Below are 20,023 nucleotides of genomic sequence, written 5' to 3' on the forward strand. Positions count from 1 at the left end.
GGCTTAGTCATGCTGGCCACATGACCCGGAAGCTGTATGCCGGCTCCCTAGCCCAATAAAGCGAGATGAGCGCCGCAACCCCAGAGTAGGTCATGACTGGACCTAATGGTCAAGGGTCCCTTTACCTTTTTACCTCACCTTTGCACATAGCCTGCATTGCAGCCAGCCGGTCCTACATGCACGTTAATATATGCTCCCCTCTCGATCCTGCCATCCAGACAAGCAAGAGCATTATTGTATGTTCAGGGCGCATTTCCACTTGGGTGTGTTGAGCAGAGTTGGCAACGGCCGTGGTCTGAGGGAGGGAGGAGCCTATGGAGAGCCCCAAGGGTCAAACAGGAACGCCACACTTGGCGCCCAGCCCTGTGACACCCCGCCACCCTTGTTCTAGAGTCACACACCATTGTGGTTCTTAAAGGTAAAGGTAAAGGGACCCCTGACCATTAGGTCCAGTCGTGGCTGACTCTGGGGTTGCGGCGCTCATCTCGCTTTATTGGCCAAGGGAGCCGGCGTACAGCTTCCGGATCATGTGGCCAGCATGACTAAACTGCTTCTGGAGAACCAGAACAGCGCACGGAAACGCCGTTTACCTTCCCGTTGGAGCAGTACCTATTTATCTACTTGCACTTTAACATGCTTTCGAACTGCTAGGTTGGCAGGAGCAGGGACCAAGCAACGGGAGCTCACCCCGTTGCAGGGATTCGAACCGCCAACCTTCTGATCGGCAAGTCCTAGGCTCTGTGGTTTAACCCACAGTGCAACCCGCTGTGGTTCTTACTGGGGTCTAAAACTGAACTTGTTCCCCACTCTCGGTTCCAAATACAGTCATACCTTGGAAGTTGAACAAAATCCATTTCAGAAGTCCGTTCGACTTCCAAAACGTCCGGAAACCAAAGCGCGGCTTCTGATTGGCTGCAGGAAGCTCCTGCAGCCAATCGGAAGCCGCGTCAGACGTTTGGCTTCCAAAAAAAGTTTGAAAACCGAAACACTCACTTCCAGTTCGGGAGCTGAAATGTTTGCCAAATAAGCCATTCAAGATCCAAGGTACGACTGTACGAAGAACATAGGGGTTTGACGACCGTCTTGCTGGGTGATAAGAGAATCACCCGCTGAAAATCACAGGAAATGTTTGTCTCCAATCTCTCCCGGAAGCCCAAATCTGGAAGTCACCCTACCCATTTTCTGGCTACTCTGGCGCAGATCAGATGGAAGATGCTGTGAGCGGGTCTTTGCTTTGCATTCCCCTCAAGCCGCCGACAGCAGCTGTCAAAACTGAAATGCAGAAGTTCTTTGGGGGTAGGTGCTCCTAACCTTTGCGAGGGGGCCATCGTAATTTCCCTCCCCTTTACCCAGGGTCATCCGCTAATATAGTCTGTCGTATTAAGAGCTCGAGAGGAGGGAAACCGCCCAAACGGTCGACGCAGCCATCTCGCGAGCCGGCCAGGAAGCTTCCTTGGAACCCAGATTTCCCCTTCCAACAATAGTTTATGGTCCCAAGGAATACTGCACATGTGCGTGTGCAAATACACACACACACACACACACACACACACCCCAGAGAGCATGGGGGAAGGGGAGAGGGCAGAGCCACACCGAATTTTTTCCGTTTTGTGTAAGTAATCACAATCAAGAGAGAAGACGCAGTCCCATCTTGCATTTCCTTCCCTCAGCCAAAAGGGTCAGGAAGAGGTTATGGGAAAATATGAAACATGTGTCTCTTGGATAGAAAGATCTAACACATGCTCCCTTGCAGGAAATGTACAGGAAAGAACCCAAGAGGACGGTTGCGCGCTCGCCAAAGCATTCCCATAGAAACAAACGCTAAATAACATCTCGGTTATGGATTTCGCATGTGTGTTCATCACCTGAACTGCTGGCCCCGGAATCAACTCCAAGGTTCTCTCTCCCCATCACCGCCCCACCTTCTTAAATATTTTTCTTCTCCAATGTTCTCACTGGCTGTAAATGCTTTCTGTCTAAAACAGTAACACAGAAAGGCTGATCACCTTCCATTCCTTCCTCTCTTTGGGGCGTCTGCTAAAAACATTTCTGTTCAGACAAGCCTACCCAGATACCTAGGATGTTGTTTTGCGTTTTAATCCATTTACTGTAAAGCTTGTTGTTCCTTTCAACTTTTAAAAAGGTTTTCTATCGGTGGTTCCCTAAATTTTCAGGCCACCCCCCCACTTGGTTCCAGAAACTCAACCCCATTGTCCCCTGCCCAATTCGGAACAGTACGAATGGCGCATCTGTTCAAAAGTTAATTGAAATTATTGAGTTTAATGAATTCAACAAAGCTAATGAACTTGATACAGTGATACTAAAGATAAAGGTAAAGGGGACCCCTGACCATTAGGTCCAGTAGTGGCCGACTCTGGGGTTGCGGCGCTCATCTCGCTTTATTGGCTGAGGGAGCCGGCGTACAGCTTCCGGGTCATGTGGCCAGCATGACTAAGCCGCTTCTGGCGCAACCAGAGCAGCGCACGGAAACACCGTTTACCTTCCCGCCGGAGCGGTCCCTATTTATCTACTTGCACTTTGACGTGCTTTCAAACTGCTAGGTTGGCAGGAGCAGGGACCGAGCAACGGGAGCTCACCCTGTCGCGGGGATTCGAACTGCCAACCTTCTGATCGGCAAGTCCTGGGCTCTGTGGTTTAACCCGCAGCGCTACCCGCGTCCCAGTACAGTGAGACTAGTTTTTTCAAAATCTGATAGCCAGGATTTAGAACTCGAGTGCCACCCCCACACCCCGGCAATCCCATCCTGTTTGGAAGCAGTACAACTCACCAGCAGGATACCACCCACTTTAGGAACCACTGCTGTAAATTATGGCTGTTGATTGTTTTATCAATAATTTGATTGTTTTATCTTTTTGTAAACCACACTTGGGGGAGGGGTGGCATATATATATATATTTTTACATAATCAATTGGTGCATAACTCTCATGAAATAAATAAGAGTGTGTGTGTACTTGGTAGGATGTGCCACTTAATTAAATCTTCAGCTGATTAATCACGTAGGTGCATTAAGCTGGTGAAACTGGCATGTGGATAAACCAATTGTTTATCCTATACCCTTTCTAAAAATGCTGGCTCTTTGGGGGTTTTTTATTGGGTTGTTGGCTTTGTTTTGGTTTTATGTATTTGATATTTTATCTGAACCGCCCTGAGACCTTCAGGTGTAGGGCGGTAAAGAAATTAAATAATAATAATAATAATAATAATAATAATTGTTCAAAAGGGGCAGAGGACACTCTCCTTTTATACATCAGGGTTGCAGAATCTGAAGCGCCCTGGCCCAATGTGGTAGGCTCTGCAACTCCCCCTTGTCCAGTTATCAGGGCATGATTCAGCAATACTGGGGTGTGTATGTGTCCCACGGAGAGCGCAAAATATGGTTTGAAGCTCAACATCAAAAAAACAAAAATCATGGCCACTGGTCCCATCACCTCCTGGCAAATAGAAGGAGAAGAAATGGAGGCAGTGAGAGACTTTACTTTCTTGGGCTCCATGAATAGCGAAAGGCTGGACTGGATGAATCCCAAATCAGAATTAAGATTGCCGGAAGAAATATCAACAGCCTCAGATATGCAGATGACACAACTTTGATGGCAGAAAGTGAGGAGGAATTAAAGAACCTCTTAATGAGGGTGAAAGAGGAGAGCGCAAAATATGGTCTGAAGCTCAACATTAAAAAAACGAAGATCATGGCCACTGGTCCCATCAACTCCTGGCAAATAGAAGGGGAGGCAGTGAGAGATTTTACTTTCTTGGGCTCCATGATCACTTCAGATGGTGACAGCAGTCACGAAATTAAAAGACGCCTGCTTCTTGGGAGAAAAGCGATGACAAACCTAGACAGCATCTTAAAAAGCAGAGACATCACCTTGCCAACAAAGGTCCGTATAGTAAAAGCTATGGTTTTCCCAGTAGTGATGTATGGAAGTGAGAGCTGGACCATAAAGAAGGCTGATCGCCAAAGAATGGATGCTTTTGAATTATGGTGCTGGAGGAGACTCTTGAGAGTCCCATGGACTGCAAGAAGATCAAACCTCTCCATTCTGAAGGAAATCAGCCCTGAGTGCTCACTGGAAGGACAGATCCTGAAGCTGAGGCTCCAATACTTTGGCCACCTCGTGAGAAGAGAAGACTCCCTGGAAAAGACCCTGATGTTGGGAAAGATGGAGGACACAAGGAGAAGGGGACGACAGAGGATGGGATGGTTGGACAGTGTTCTTGAAGCTACCAGCATGAGTTTGACCAAACTGCAGGAGGCAGTGGAAGACAGAAGTGCCTGGTGTGCTCTGGTCCATGGGGTCACGAAGAGTCGGACATGACTAAACGACTAAACAACATGTGTCCCACAGGTCTCTTCTATCCCTGGTGCATGCACTTCTTTTATTAACAACCTAGCATTTCCCATCACTAGGGACTCTTAGAGCAAAGGCCCTCGTCTATACATTTCTGCAGATTCTAATGGGCGCCTAATGCAGAACTGCAACAGCTTTCTTTTGCAGAAACCCCTCTGGAATAACCACCAGACCTGCCCCACCCCCTCACGGGGTGTGCAGGCCTCCACTGAAAAGCAATGATGCGACCCCTCTTCTTTCCCAGCTACCCTGATCTGAGTAGTACAAGCAGCCATGGATAGACAAATCTGTCAGTTTTGGGTTCTCCCAGTTTCTCAATTTACCGCTCTTAAATTCAGTCCACCATCATTTCTGCATCACCTGTAAGATTTAGCGCTCACATTTTTGAGTGGACTTTTACCCTGAACGCACACTTCCTGGAATCACTTTCCTGCATTTTTTTTTTAACGTCACTCTTACACATTCATGCGTTCTCAGGCACATTTCCCCCTAATATATGCATTTTATGGTTTTAAGAGAACCGTCCTGCAAAACGTGGAGAGCTTCGGCTCTCGTATAAGTCGAAGGAGGTGCATTTAAGCTCTGTGTGTTGTTTCAGTAAGAGCGAATCAGGTAGATTGGCTTTGAAATGAGAAACAAACCACATTTCTCCTCCATCCCTGGTGGGAATGCACAACGAGATTTAACTAGTCAGTGTAATTCTTGGGTACAACACAGCATTTCCATTTCTGTATAGCATAAGAAGCTAAGAGCATTTTAAATATATATTTGTGTTTGTGTGGGTGTGGGTGTTTTTCTTACCTCAGCTACCAACAGGGGGAGTTCGCCCTGGGGCAACAGGCAACATTACCTGTAGGAAAGAGAGAGAAAGGGGTCAATGGTCAATTGGTTTTGTTCAGGGATAAATAGTATGAATAAGCAAACCCTTATCGCTTCCTCTCCATCATTTACCCCTCTACCCTGCTCTACTAAAATGGGGGAGGGGGGGAGAGACTTGGAAACCCAGGGCCACAAATGGCCCTCAGTTTAATTTCATGCAGGTGAAGCGGGGGAGGGGGTCGAATCCTGAAAGGAAGTTTTTTTGGGGGGGTGCTGAAAAAGAAATAGGGGAGAGAGAGAAACAGAGAGGGGGGTTGAAAGAGAGGAAAGGGTGGAGACAGGGTGTTGCCAGAGAGAAAGGGTGGGGTCCCATCTCCCCATTCTTGGTTCTGGCTCTCTACAGTACAGTGGTACCTCGGGTTAAGTACTTAATTTGTTCCGGAGGTCCGCTCTTAACCTGAAGCACCACTTTAGTTAATGGGGCCTCCTGCTTCTGCCGCCACACCGCCGGAGCACAATTTCTGTTCTCATCCTGAAGCAAAGTTCTTAACCTGAGGTAATATTTCTGGGTTAGGGGAGTCTGTAACCTGAAGCGTATGTAACCCGAGGTATAGTGGTACCTTGGTTCTCAAACTTAATCCATTCCGGAAGTCCGTTCCAAAACCAAAGCGTTCCAAAACCAAGGCACGCTTTCCCATAGAAAGCAATGCAAAATGGATTAATCCATTCCAGACTTTTAAAAACAACCCCTAAAACAGCAATTCAACATGACTTTTACTATCCAACAAGACCATTAAATGAAAGCAATAAAGAATGTACTGCAGTCACACAATCAATCAGTAGCTGAACTGGGGTTCCACACAGTCACAGAAACAAAACAAAAAGAGCTGCATAAACAAAACTGCAAAATAAATAGCAAAAACGGACAGACCTCAGTGCAACACTCAAATCGGAAGCCTAACACTCAAAACGGAGCACGTTCGACTTCCGAAAAAAGTTCACAAACCGGAACGATTACTTCTGGGTTTGCCGTGTTTGGGTGCCAAGTTGTTTGATTACCAAGGCGTTTGAGAACCAAGGTACCACTGTATTGGCTTCTGCTGAAAGCATGAGCTCTCCCCTCTGCCAACAAATTGTGCCTGGGGCAATGCAACCAACATTAAAAATGATTCCCTTCCTCTATCCTAAAAGAAACGCCTATTGAGAAAACCAGCCCCCTTTTGCCTTCCACAGGGGCGACCCAGACAACGGGAGTGCAGTATGCAGAGGGATATGGATAGAGGCATACACACAGGATGGTCACTAAATCACAGTCCATCTGTCGCCCATCAATTTGCTCAACACATCTCCCTGCTTCCCAAACCTCTGATAGAGCGATCCGAGTCGGAGCTTGTTGTGGCTGTTTCGTTTGCTAGCTTTGTCAGGTAATGGTGGTCATCCCCATCCAACCACAGTTCTAGAATAACAGGTTTGCAGTATGCCTTGCCAGGTGTTTTTTTTAAAAATGAGTTGGGTAGGCTGGAAAGTTTTCCACTCCTGAATGCTTTTAGACCCAACCCAACGCAAATTAAGGCCCAGAGATTTTGATATATATTTTTAAGCACCTAAAAACCTTTGACAAACAGCAGAGTTGTCTGCTAAGCAAGCATGTTGAAATTCAATTTCGCTAACGTGTCACTGGGACATGGGTGGCACTGTGGGTTAAACCACAGAGCCTAGGGCTTGCCGATCAGAAGGTCGGCGGTTCGAATCCCCGCAACGGGGTGAGCTCCCGTTGCTCGGTCCCTGCTCCTGCCAACCTAGCAGTTCGAAAGCACGTCAAAGTGCAAGTAGATAAATACTTTTACCTCCGGCGGGAAGGTAAACGGCGTTTCCGTGCGCTGCTCTGGTTCGCCAGAAGCGGCTTAGCCATGCTGGCCACATGACCCGGAAGCTGTACACCGGCTCCCTCGGCCAGTAAAGCGAGATGAGCGCTGCAACCCCAGAGTCGGTCACGACTGGACCCAATGGTCAGGGGTCCCTTTACCTTTACCATGTCACTAACCAACGCAACCCCTGCCCTTCTGCAAACCATTTCAGGCATCAAATGCAACTCTTCCCAGACACACACAAACCCCAACAACCGCAGTTTCAGGACCACACCATGCATTCTATTTTGCAAGCTGGAACAGATACTCTAAGTGTGAATGGTTCAGGCATCCCGCGAATGACATTCATTAAAGCCACAGCTTTCGACTACAGATACACAGGCATGGTGACCAAGTTAAGGCTCAGGGCCTTGCCAGTGTGCGTTCTGCAGATGACAGCCGTGATTTACACAAAGGTTTGGCACAAAACCAAACCACATTTATTTCCTGACCGTCCTCAGGGGAGTTTGGAGGGGCACAAATAGGGGTCATATCCTTGCAGTGCTTCCGCTGGCAAGCCGAAGACCATTTTCCCCCAACAGGCTTTCGGGAACTGATTGTTTTCAAGGAAACGGCTTTTAATAGTGCTGCTGTTTTCACTATCTATATATTAACATACAGTGGTACCTTGGTTCTCAAACGCCTTGGTACTCAAACAACTTAGCTCCCAAATACTGCAAACCGGGAAGTAGGTGTTCCGGTTTGCGAACATTTTTCGGAAGCCAAACGTGCTTCATTTTGAGTGCCACACTTCTGTTCTGAGTGTTACACTGAGGTCTGTCTGTTTTTGCTATTTATTTTGCGTTTTTGTTTTTGCGGCTCTCTTGTTTTTGCGACTATGTGGACCCAGTTCAGCTACTGATTGATTCTGTGACAGAAGTACATTGTTTAGTGCTTTTATTTTATGGATCAATGGTCTCTTTAAATAGTAAAATTCATGTTGAATTGCTGTTTTAGGGGTTGTTTTTAAAAGTCCGGAACGGATTAATCCATTTTGCATTACTTTCTATGGGAAAGCGTGCCTTGGTTTTGGAATGCTTTGGTTTTGAAACAGACTTCCGGAACGGATTAAGTTTGAGAACCAAGGTACGCTGTATATGTTCTCTTACTGTTTTAATTCTATTATAGTTTAATTACTTTTTTTTACTATTATCTTTTATTTGTTTTTCCGTGTACTAATTTTTGTAAGCTGTCTTGAGTTCCCAAGTAAGGGAAAGGTGGGATATTAATAATAATAATAAAAATAATCCCACAAAAGATGTTTTAACTATCTACGTACGCAACAACAGCAGCCAGAATCCTGTACGTGCAGAAATGGAAAGAAGGAGAAGTACCAACTAAGGAGGAATGGCTTTGAAAGTTAATGGACTATGCGGAAATGGTGAAATTGACAGCAAATGTAAGAGATAAAAGGGACTAACTGTTTATGGAAGAGTGGAGACCCTTTCCGGATTATTTGAAGAACTGTTAAACGAAAACATGGACAGGGTACAAATTATGAGCTGTGGAATGAAAACGGTGATAAGTGAAATAGAGGATAATTGTATTAGATTTAAGTATGCTGTATAAAGCAGTAGGTATAAAGTGGGAATAAAAACATCATGGAAGTAAGGGTGGGAAATAAAAATATCAAGAAAAATATATATTGAAAAGCATATACAGTCGTACCTCGGATCCCGAACGCCCTGGAACGTGGACGTTTTGTTTCCTGAATGGAACCAAACCCGGCAAGTGATTATTCAATTTGCAAACTATTTTTGGAACCTGAACATCCCATGGGGCTTCCGCGGCTTCTGATTAGCTGCAGGAAGCCAATCAGAAACTGTGATTTGGTTTTTGAATGTTTTGGAAGTCGAACGGATTTCCGGAATGGATTCCATTTGACTTCCAAGGTATGACTGTACTGTGCAAATTGCAAATAAAAATATGTAATAATAATAATAATAATAATAATAATAATAATAATAATAATAATAATAAATATTCTAGTAATGATGTGGAAGGAAGATTAAGCAGAGAGGCTGCCATGAGTTTAACAGTCCAAGCTGTCTGCACTGCACTGTGATAACTTAAGAGGTTTGTGGTCAGTTATCAACGAAAAACAAGCATGTCGACGCCTTAGGACCTTAACTGGTTCATTTCAATCAATCAAATCATCATAGCCAACAGAGCAAAATTAAAAAGCACACAGCACCCAAGAATCTAAGAGGAAAACAGATTGCAGGGTACAACATATGAAAAATCATACAGTTGGTCCCTGAAGAGAAATCCTTTCAGTTTCAGGTGGTGAGCTGTTCTCTTGCTTACAGTGCTACTGAGAGAAATTTAACATGGACAGTGATGAGTTTTTATCTTCCATTAGATGTTCAACATAAAACTGAACTGACTGTTCTGGTAGTTTGGTCAGGAAAGTGTGCGCCGCATGCTGCTGAACTCCCAATGCCAAAATTTCAGAACAAAAGGACGTGATCCATAGAACTAGAAAAGCAACATCTAAATCCGGCAACGGTATAATTCGAATTTCGAACTTTTCCAAATGTCATTACTGAAATCCAACTGGAAGATACTTCAGAATGAATAACAAAACCACTCAAAATTCATCCAAAAGACTAGAGAGATTCAACCAAACCATGATTTACCAGCAATTTACCAATTTCTAATTCAACAATTAAACTCTGTCGTTATGAAAAGGAAGAGACAGTCCACCAATTCTGATATGAAACACTTTTAGGCAGACAGATCAGCAGAATATGAACATCTAAATATATTTTGCCAAACCAATGCATATTTTTCAGCTCTAATTAATCTCTGGTCATGGTGATATACTGAAAAGCCATGGTTTCATGGTTCAGACACCTGTTGCGCCAATGATAAGTGGTATTTCTTCATTAACAGCAGCACCACATATACAAAAGGCCCCAGTAATAACTGGGGTATAATAAATGGAGCTCTGTAGCTCCAGAGATGGTAACTTCCATTAATAAAAATAAAGCTGTACAGAGCTTTAAGTGCTCACTCAACAATAGGAAACATAAGAACATATCAGAGGAGCCTTGCTGGATGAGGCTAGTGGCCCAAATATAAGGAGGATGAATTACCGTATTTTTTGCTCTATAAGACTCACTTTTTCCCTCCTAAAAAGTAAGGGGAAATGTGTGTGCGTCTTATGGAGCAAATGCCGGCTGCGCAGCTATCCCAGAAGCCAGAACAGCAAGAGGCATTGCTGCTTTCACCGCGCAGCAATCCCTCTTGCTGTTCTGGCTTCTGAGATTCAGAATATTTTTTTCCCTTGTTTCCTCCTCCAAAAACTAGGTGCGTCTTGTGGTCTGGTGCGTCTTATAGAGCGAATACGGTAAATTTGTATACCACTCTTCATCCGCAGATCTCAGGGCAGTCCAAACCATAAAATTACAATATAAAAAACACAAATTCTAATGCAGCGTCCTCTTCTCATCGTGGCCAACCAGTTCACTATGGGAAGCCTCGCATTCTGCGGCCACAGAGGCGGAATATAGCTTTATCCTCCAATTGCTCCTACTCTCTTACAACAGAAAAATCTGGGACTGGCTCAACGTAAAATAAATGAGTGTGAGTGAGCGAGCACGTTTGTGTGCATACATATGTGTGTGTGCATGTGAGAGAGAACAGAATCCTTAATAACTGCTCCCACCCCCCAGGCTCCTTGCCTATTGGTTTCAATGGGTACCCCAAAGTACTGCTGCTATTCTTCTTCTTCTTCTTCTTCTTCTTCTTCTTCTTCTTCTTCTTATTATTATTATTATTATTATTATTATTATCATCCACTCATCTGACTGGGTTGCCCCAGCGACTCTGGGTGGCTCCCAACAAAATATTAAAAACACTAATATCAAAATGATTGCAACCTTGTAAATAAGCGCTCCCCCTACCCCCCGCAAATTTGGCAAGCCTTCTGGGAGAGGCGCTGGCAGAGAAGTACAATGGTACCTCGGAAGTTGAACGGAATCCGTTCCGGAAGTCCGTTCGACTTCCAAAATGTTCAGAAACCAAGGCGTGACTTCCGATTGGCTGCAGGAAGCTCCTGCAGCCAATTGGAAGCTGCGTCAGACGTTCGGGTTCCAAAGAACGTTCGCAAACCAGAACACTCACTTCCGGGTTTGCGGCGTTCGGGAGCCAAAATGTCCGAGTCACAAGGAATTCGTCAACCAAGGTAGGACTGTAACTCCATGTTGTATTTCTACACTGGGGCAGGGAGAGAAACTGCTGTCTGAAATCCTGAAGGGCTGCTGGCAGTCAGTGTAGACAACACTGAGCTGCATTGATCTGACTGGGCATAAGGCAGTTTTCTATATCCCTCTTTGTATCTCAGTCATTATCTGTACCAGAGGAAGGACTATTTTTCTAGAAAAAGAGGTGGCAAATTTGCCATAAACGGTGCCCACCTGAGAGGTGCCGCAACTGAGTTCCGGCTGAAAAAAAAGTTCTGGCCAGATAGGAAATGGTTTCTATATAAGATTGGGGTTTTCTTAACACCATTACAAAAATAAAATAATACAGGAAGTTTTTAGCTGTTACATTGCCCTGAAAGTTTTCGCAGGAAACAAATCAGAAATGAATGGGTACCTGGGATAGCTCAGTTGGTAAAGCACGACTCTTAATCTTAGTGTTGTAGGTTCGAATCACACACTGGGCAAAAGATTCCTGCATTACAGGGAGCTGGACTAGATTTCCCTCGTGGCCCTTTCCAACTCTACAATTTTGCTATGATTCCATGAAAGAAAAAATGTGTTTCACAATGCTTCCTCCCTCCCCACCCTCACAATCACCCGTTGCACACAAACTCACATTCAGTGGGCTAGGAGGAAAATGCCTGCACACACAAACAAACACACCCCATTATCTGGGACTGCGCAGAGACCAAGAGAAAGATAATCCCACAAGAACAAAATAAAGCCAAGAATGTAGGACAGTAAAAAAAGAAAAATGCAGCAGATATATACAGCAGTTGCAGGAATATTAAAGCAACTGAGCAACTATGAGCCGAAACGGACTTAGTACAGTTGTACCTTCCATATCGAAAGCCTTGTGAGTTGAACGTTTTGGCTCCCGAACGCCGCAAACCGGGAAGTGTCTGTTCCAGTTTGCGAACGTTCTTTGGAACTTGAACGTCCGACGTGGGTCCCGTGGCTTCCGATTGGCTGCAGGAGCTACCTGCAGCCAATCGGAAGCTGTGCCTTGGTTTCCGAATGTTTTGGAAGTCGAACGTTTTGGAAGTCGGACTGTACAATACAAGCCCCAGTTTGATTTTGTGTGCGTTTTAGTTAGGGATAAAGGCTCCCTTGTACAGTCATACCTCGGGTTACAGCCGCTTCAGGTTGTGTTTTTTCGGGTTGCGGACCACCGAAACCCAGAAGTGCCGGAACAGGTTACTTCCGGGTTTCAGCAGTCACGCATGTGCAGAAGCCCTAAATTGCGCTTTGCGCATGCACAGAGACGCCAAATCGCAACCTGCGTGTGCGCAAATGCGGGTTGCAAACACTGCAGGTTGCGAACGTGCATCCTGCACGGATCATGTTCACAACCCGAACGTCTACCGCACTGAGTCAGACCAAAAGGACATCTGCAGGTTTAGGGCAGTCTATAAATTTAATTTATAGAGAAGGGGACGACAGAGGACGAGATGGTTGGACAGTGTTATCAAAGCTACCAGCATGAGTTTGACCAAACTGCGGGAGGCAGTGGAAGACAGGAGTGCCTGGCGTGCTCTGGTCCAGGGGGTCACGAAGAGTCGGACACGACTAAACGACTAAACAACAACAATAAATTTAATTAACAGCAGCAACAACAGCCCAATACTGCGTGCCTTGACTGGCAGCATGGCTCTCCATGGTTTCAGGGAAGAACCTTTCCCAGTCCTGCCTGGGGGTGCCCTTGGGGACTGAACGCAGAGTATGCAAAGCGGTGCTCCCACCACTGAGCAACACAGCCCTTCCCCTCCACTCAAGACCACAAGACATTTTGCAGAACAGGAAAAGGGGCAGAGACATCCTGTTGCGTTGAACCCTCATCACCTGTTGCCAAATGCCAATTCAGATCAAGAACCAGAGAGGTAGAGAAAGAGGAGGGGGGTTAAGTGTGTGTGAAGGGGGTGTAAAGAGAGAAAAAGGAAAGGGGAAAAAAATTCCAAGATTGAGGACTCAGGATGGGGTGAGAGCAGGGCAGGAAGAACCCGAGTGAGCATCTAAGATCGCAGTGTACAATTTCTTGGCTCCTCTCCAGCAGCTGGAAAGCATTCTGTGGACTCAGGCCAAAATGTTAAGTTATTATATTCAAAAGACCATCTGAATCTCCCCCCGCCCCCAAGAGCTCAAGTGAGGCCGGCTTGCGGCTCTCGTTTATGCTGTATATCAACTGAATATCAAACCACATTTTCCGCCTCCTGAATAATAAAAGCTTGGTAGTTTAGGCCTCCCATATGGTCTATTGTTAACATTATTTCCAAACACCCGGGCTGCTGCTCTGTTTCTGAGGGCTCCACACAGCATTCCAGAAGTATTGCTTAAATCTCTTTCTTAAGGGCACAAAACACACAAACACACACAGAACACTGGCATTACGAAAACCAAGACAAAGAGTTAAAAGCAAAAGCAGAAACAAACTGAATTACACCCCAACACTGATGGTGTTTTGAGTGCTCGTTGAAGTCAAGATACCTCAGATGGAACTGAAAGCGATTTGATACACGCAATTGCTGTCATTTCAAAATGGTTTTATGTGCAATTGCTTCAAAACCGAAATTTATATATGCAATTGTTTCAACTGCCTATTTTTTTACATGTGCACATTACTGCTTTTACTGCGTAGCACGTTTCTTTGAGGTGCCTAATGAGAAGGGATTAATAAATGAAGAACAGGTAGATCTATATGTAACTGTTATAACATTACAGTGTTTGTTTGCGTGCGTAAAATCTATATGCAATTGATATTTACAGTATGTATTTGCAAAAGCTTCGAGATGTCCCATGGGGAGCAATTAATAGATGAAATAAATAGAGATTGAAATAAATAATCAGAGGTGGATATCTAATCTTTTAGAGCCCCTTACCCTCTTCTCTCTGCTCTGATTTGGGTCTTCTTAAGCCCATTGTAAAATGCAAACTGTTTTCTGCAAGAGGCAGGCAGAGGCAGCTGGCAACACCATCCTTTGCCTCCCTAATCAGGAGGTGAGCGACGCCATAAACCAACCTAACAAAAGGAGACCACACAGAATCAAGCACAGCTCACAAAGAGGAGCCCGGCTGATTATGCTGCTATTATGGGGTGGGGGGAGAGAGAAAAAAGGCCTGTGAATTTAAACCAGGAATTCAAACCGCACCCATACAGAGACATCACCTTGCTTAGCCGGGGCAGGGAGGATCCCTTCATAAAAATGGGGGGGAAACCCAGGGTGTTTGCATCTATATGCAAACCATGCAAATATCCAATTATTTGCAACAAGCAAATACGAAAGCCATGCATCAATATCTGCACTTGAGGATCGCGAAACATCATAGCCGGAATCAGAACTCAAGGAAAACTTGGGGAGCGGAAAAAACAACCCAGAGGTCTTATGAAACTTTCCCAAACCTAATTCAGAGCCTGTGCGTGTAAAATAGGCATTTTAAACCCATTCATTCCGTATTTTAAATCTCTTAGCAGAGCTATAATTATAAAGGTTTATCCTGCTGTCAAATTTGCTTGCATTTTTTTAAACGGTTGTTTTGATTTGGTCTATTTTTGGAGTTTGTTTTGAGCTCTGCGTATTGTAGTGCTTGCTTCCTCGGGAAGGTATCTGCCCTGAAAGCCAGCCTAAGAATAATACATCAATGAATGGGTGAACGGATGAATGAATGAATGACAGCCCAGTTGGTTAGAGCACAGTGCTGATCATGTCAAGGTTGCAAGTTCGATCCCTGTATGGAACAGCTGCGTGTTCCTGCACTGCGGGGGGCTGGACCAGATGATCCTCAGGGTCCATTCCAACTCTCCAGTTCTATGAATGAATAACTACTGATACCATGCACCTACATGGCTGAGCAATATGAGCAAAAGCAAATTTACAGGATCCATGGGGTGCAGAGACCTGTCTAACTGGGACTTTGTGCTTTGCTTGCAGAAGGTCCCTGCAAATCCCTGACACCTCCAGTTTGATCAGGTAGTTAGTAGGCGATGGAAAGGACACCCTCTCTCCATGAGCCACTGGAGGGCGGCTGCCGACCAGAGCTGACAATACTGGGCTCTATGGCTGAGCCTTTTCTTTTTTTTTTTTTAAAGTTTTTATTGTTAAAATAATTCAGCATTAATACACATATATTGCAAATATACAAGCATACAAACATACATTTCATACAATCCTTAAAAATGTTCAAACACACCTACACTCAATCCCACAGATAATTCCTTTTCCCATCACCATCCACCACCCCTCACCCCACCTTTGTGTTAGACTTCCAATCTACTCAATTGCAATTTCTTTCCACTTCTATTGCTTTCTTTCACACACCTTTAACCTAATTTCATACTTCTTTTTCTATTACACATTGTTATCCATCTTATTTAGTATTTCAGTATTTGAAACAGAACTTGTTAATTCTAATAGGATGTTTCTAATTCTGATGTTTCAATATGGTTTTGCAAGTATCCTTTAAACACCTTCCAATCCCTGTCTATTTTCTCATTTGAGATCCTCCCAATTTCTCCCATTGTTTTGGATATATTGTAGTACTCCAAAAATTTGGCAAGCCACTCTATTTTTGTCGGTATAATACCACTTTTCCAATTTTTCGCAATCAATAGCCTTGCAGCTACTGTTGCATATAAATATAATGTCTTGTCTTCTTCCTTTAGGCTTCCTGGCACTATTACCAATAGAAAAGAGCCTTTTCAGACGAGGGGGGAAACAGCTGGTGAAAACAGGACTCTCGATCCCAAGAAGACAACACAGGAAAGTGCAACACCGAAAGCTGACTTTCTGCACGGGTTAACGCAAGAAGCTGCCTTATACAGAGTCAGGCCATTGGGTCCATTTAGTTCAGTACCCTCTGCACTGAATGGCAGCGGCTCTCCAGGGGTCTCCCTATGTGGTTATGCCGGGGATTCAACACGGGACGTTCTGCACGGAAAGGGGGTGCTCAGCCACTGAGCTATGGGCGCTTCCAACTTCAACCGCCATCTCCAACAGTGGAAAACTGCAGGCTGGCAGTGAGGGAGCAGAAGGGCAAGTGCTTCTACCAGCCATCAGCTGCCCTTCTGTGCCAAACATGCAAGTGGCAGGCCACTTCCTGCCCACGCTGCCAGAAGCGAAGTGGAGCTGGTGGAAGAGGCAGGAGGTGCTCCATTCAACCTCTGCCTGGCTGCTAAGTTTCCAGCTCATGGGTAGGCAAACCAAGACCCAGGGGCCAGATGCGGCCCAATCGCCTTCTAAATCCGGCCTACGGACGGTCCGGGAATCAGCGTGTTTTTACATGAGTAGAAGGTGTCCTTTTATTTAAAATGCATCTCTGGGTTATTTGTGGGGCACAGGAATTCATTCATATATTTTTCCCCCCAAATAAAGTGGTACCTCTGGATGCGAACCGGATCCGTTCTGGAGCCCCGTTCGCATCCAGAAGCGAATGCAACCCGCGTTTGCGCGTGCTGTGATTCGCCGCTTCCGTGCATGACCTCATTTTGACCGTCTGCACATGCGCGAGCTGCGAAACCCGGAAGTCACCGCAGCGTGCAACCCAAAAATACTTACCCCAAAGCTACTTCAACCCGAGGTATGAATATATAGTCTGCCCCCCCCCACAAGGTCTGAGGGACAGTGGACCAGCCCCCTGCTGAAAAAGTTTGCTGACCCCTGTGAATCCAGCCTGTGAAGATTTTAGCAGAAAAAGGGGTGAAGTATCCCAGCTACCCTCTACCAGCCCCTGTTATAGGTTAAAAAGCAGACAAGTACAAGGGTGTTTTTTTTGGGGGGGGGGGGTTAAGTTATTAACATTTGGGTGGGTAATTTACAAGACAAACCCTCCTCTTCCAACACGCCTTCTGAGTGGAGAACGCTATCCATATTGACTTCGCTACAGGATTTGAAATTGATTACGGTCGTACCTTTACAGTGGTACCTCGGGTTAAGTACTTAATTCGTTCCGGAGGTCCGTACTTAACCTGAAACTGTTCTTAACCTGAAGCACCACTTTAGTTAATGGGGCCTCCTGTTGCTGCTGCGCTGCCAGAGCACGATTTCTGTTCTCAACCGGAAGCAAAGTTCTTAACCTGAAGCACTATTTCTGGTTCAGTCTGTAACCTGAAGCGTATGTAACCTGAAGCACCACTGTATTTCACTTTGAGCCAGCCTCAGATTTGTCTGTTGTAAGGGAGCAGGAGCAATTGGAAGATAAAGCTATACAGTCATACCTTGGTTGACGAACGGAATCCATTCGACTTTCAAAATGTTCGAAAACCAAAACGCAGCTTCTGATTGGCTGCAGGAGTCTCCCACAGCCAATCAGAAGCCCTGTCAGACGTTTGGCTTCCAAAAGTAGTTCGCAAAGCAGAACAGTCACTTCTAGGTTTGTGGTGTTCGGGAGCCAAAATGTTTGGGAACTAAGCTGTTGGAAAACCAAAGTAAAACTGTGTTTTATATCTAAGCATTGTTGTCTTAAAAGGGACGCGGTTGGCGCTGTGGGTTAAACCACAGAGCCTAGGACTTGTCAGTTAGAAGGTCGGCGGTTCGAATCCCCGTGACGGGGTGAGCTCCTGTTGGTCGGTCCCTGCTCCTGCCAACCTAGCAGTTCAAAAACACGTCAAAGTGCAAGTACATAAATAGGGACCGCTCTGGCAGCAAGGTAAACGGCGTTTCCGTGCGCTGCTCTGGCCACATGACCCAGAAGCTGTACGCCGGCTCCCTCGGCCAATAAAGCGAGATGAGCGCCGCAACCCCAGAGTCGGCCACGACTGGACCTAATGGTCAGGGGTCCCTTTACCTTTATTGTTATCTTAACTGCTGCATACTGCAGCTTCCCCCCCAGATTTTGCTTTTACATTGTTTTCGTATGTGAAATAGTTTCCACTGTTTTTATGAAGACCTCCAATGAGGGTGACCACCACCTTCCAAGGCAGCCTGCTCTGCAGTCAAAAAACCTTGTGTCTCAGAAAGCTATTCCTAATATTTTGTTGGAATCCTGTTTGCAATTTGAATGCATCTGGTTTGGAGCAGCAGAAAGCAAAAATGTTCTCCATCTTCCATATGACAGCCCTCCGGACATCTGAATATCAGTATTAGCACCTCTCAGTCTTCTCTTCTTTGGATTGTACTGAAAATAACTTTTAAGATACTCCCCAGGAACTTGTTTGCGAATGAAAGGAGAATAAGCATCCCATACATACTACATTACCAAGGTTCATTCCAGGCCACCAACAACCTCTGAAGAACTTGCAGTATCATTTCCTACATTTCTTTCCCACTTCTGCTCCAAGGAGCTCACAAGTCTCCCTCTCCTCCATTATATCCTCTCATCACCTGTGTGAAGTATACTACTCTGAGATTTAGTGACTGACCAAACGCAAGCCAGCAGCAGTGTTAGAAATTAGCCAGGCGCCATTTGCAACTGACGCGGGTCCAACTGTGACCATGTGGATGCCAACTGTGACCAACTTCTCTAGATGCCAGGTTGGCAACTGACCTCTCCATCTGACTGGCCCCTCCAGCTTTCTTAAGCAGAAGAGCTTATTCACTGCACCAACCTTTTTCCTCCAGGAAGTACATGGCTCACCCCCTACAACGACCCTGTGAGGTAGGTTAAGAGGCTGTGACTGACTCCAAGTTCATTCAATGAGCTGAGGGCCTTCTAGCGGTTCCCTCACTGCAAGAAGTGAGGTTACAGGGAAACAGGCAGAGGGCCTTCTTGGTAGTGGCGCCTGCCCTGTAGAACACCCTCCCATCAGATGTCAAGGAAATAAACAATTATCTGACTTTTAGAAGACATCTGAAGGCAACCCTGTTTAGGGAAGTTTTTAACATCTGATGTTTTATCATGTTTTTAATATTCAGTTGGGAGCCGCTCAGAGTGGCTGGGGAAACCCAGGCTGATGGGTGGGGTATAAATATATTATTATTATTACTATACTACTACTACTACTACTACTACTACTACTACTACTACTACTACTGACTGGTTGGGGATTTGCACCCTGATCTCCCAGGTCCTAGTCTGACACTCTAATCCCCAGCTTTCCAAACTTTTATTTATTACTTATTGAATTTATATACCGCCCTATAGCAAACTTTTCATGTCGGTGACAAACTTCTCTTTAACCACGCATCATTTCACGATACACTAATTCAGCTTTATTAGCAGACCAGAGGTTAAACAAACCCCTTTGCAGCCCAGGGAGCGTTCGCGTGACACACTGTGACCAAGTCTGAAAAGCTCTGCTCTAACCACTACACCACCCTGCCTTCCTGGAATCCTTCTGCCAAGGGGCAGCTCTATAAATTACCGTATTTTTCGCACCATAGGACGCACCAGACAATAGGACACACCTTGTTTTAGAGGGGGGAGAACAAGAAAAAAAATTATCCCCCTCTTTGCCCAGCGCCCCTTCAGCGAAGCGGCAGGAGGCGCTGCGCAGAGAGGGGAAGAATTTCTCCCCTCTTGTTTTCCCCCTCTAAAACAAGGTGCCGTTTAAGGTGCGTTCAGTCGCCTTCAGGCGGCTACCTTGGAAGCCTGGAGAGCAAGAGGGGTCGTGCGCACCGACCCCTCTCGCTCTCCAGGCTTCAGGTTCCTATCGACCTGCTCTTTGGGGCTGGCGGGGGGAAGCCCACCACCAGCCCCAAAGAGCAGGTCGGGGAGCAGCAGAAAGGCGTGCAGAGGAGAGGCTGCTGCCATAGTCGCGCGTCACCTCTCCAGCCGGGAGAGGGTCGC

The 20,023-nt window shown here is 45.7% G+C and overlaps 1 protein-coding gene across 12 annotated transcripts in view; it reads right to left on the reverse strand.

Moving 5' to 3' along the window:
• HIC2 (HIC ZBTB transcriptional repressor 2) overlaps positions 1-20,023 on the reverse strand; it is a 143,691-nt gene that overhangs the window by 52,809 nt on the left and 70,859 nt on the right. For 11 of the 12 annotated variants that reach the window (XR_014542416.1, XM_083590252.1, XM_083590260.1 and 8 more), the window contains exon 2: positions 5,173-5,221. The exons of the other annotated variant lie outside the window; for it this stretch is intronic. The gene's annotated coding sequence lies outside the window, so the exon portion shown is untranslated. The remainder of the gene's footprint in view (positions 1-5,172; positions 5,222-20,023) is intronic. 12 annotated transcript variants of the gene reach the window in all.

This window comes from Podarcis filfolensis, assembly GCF_964270895.1.
Source record: "Podarcis filfolensis genome assembly, chromosome: 16".
Taxonomy (NCBI): domain Eukaryota; kingdom Metazoa; phylum Chordata; class Lepidosauria; order Squamata; family Lacertidae; genus Podarcis; species Podarcis filfolensis.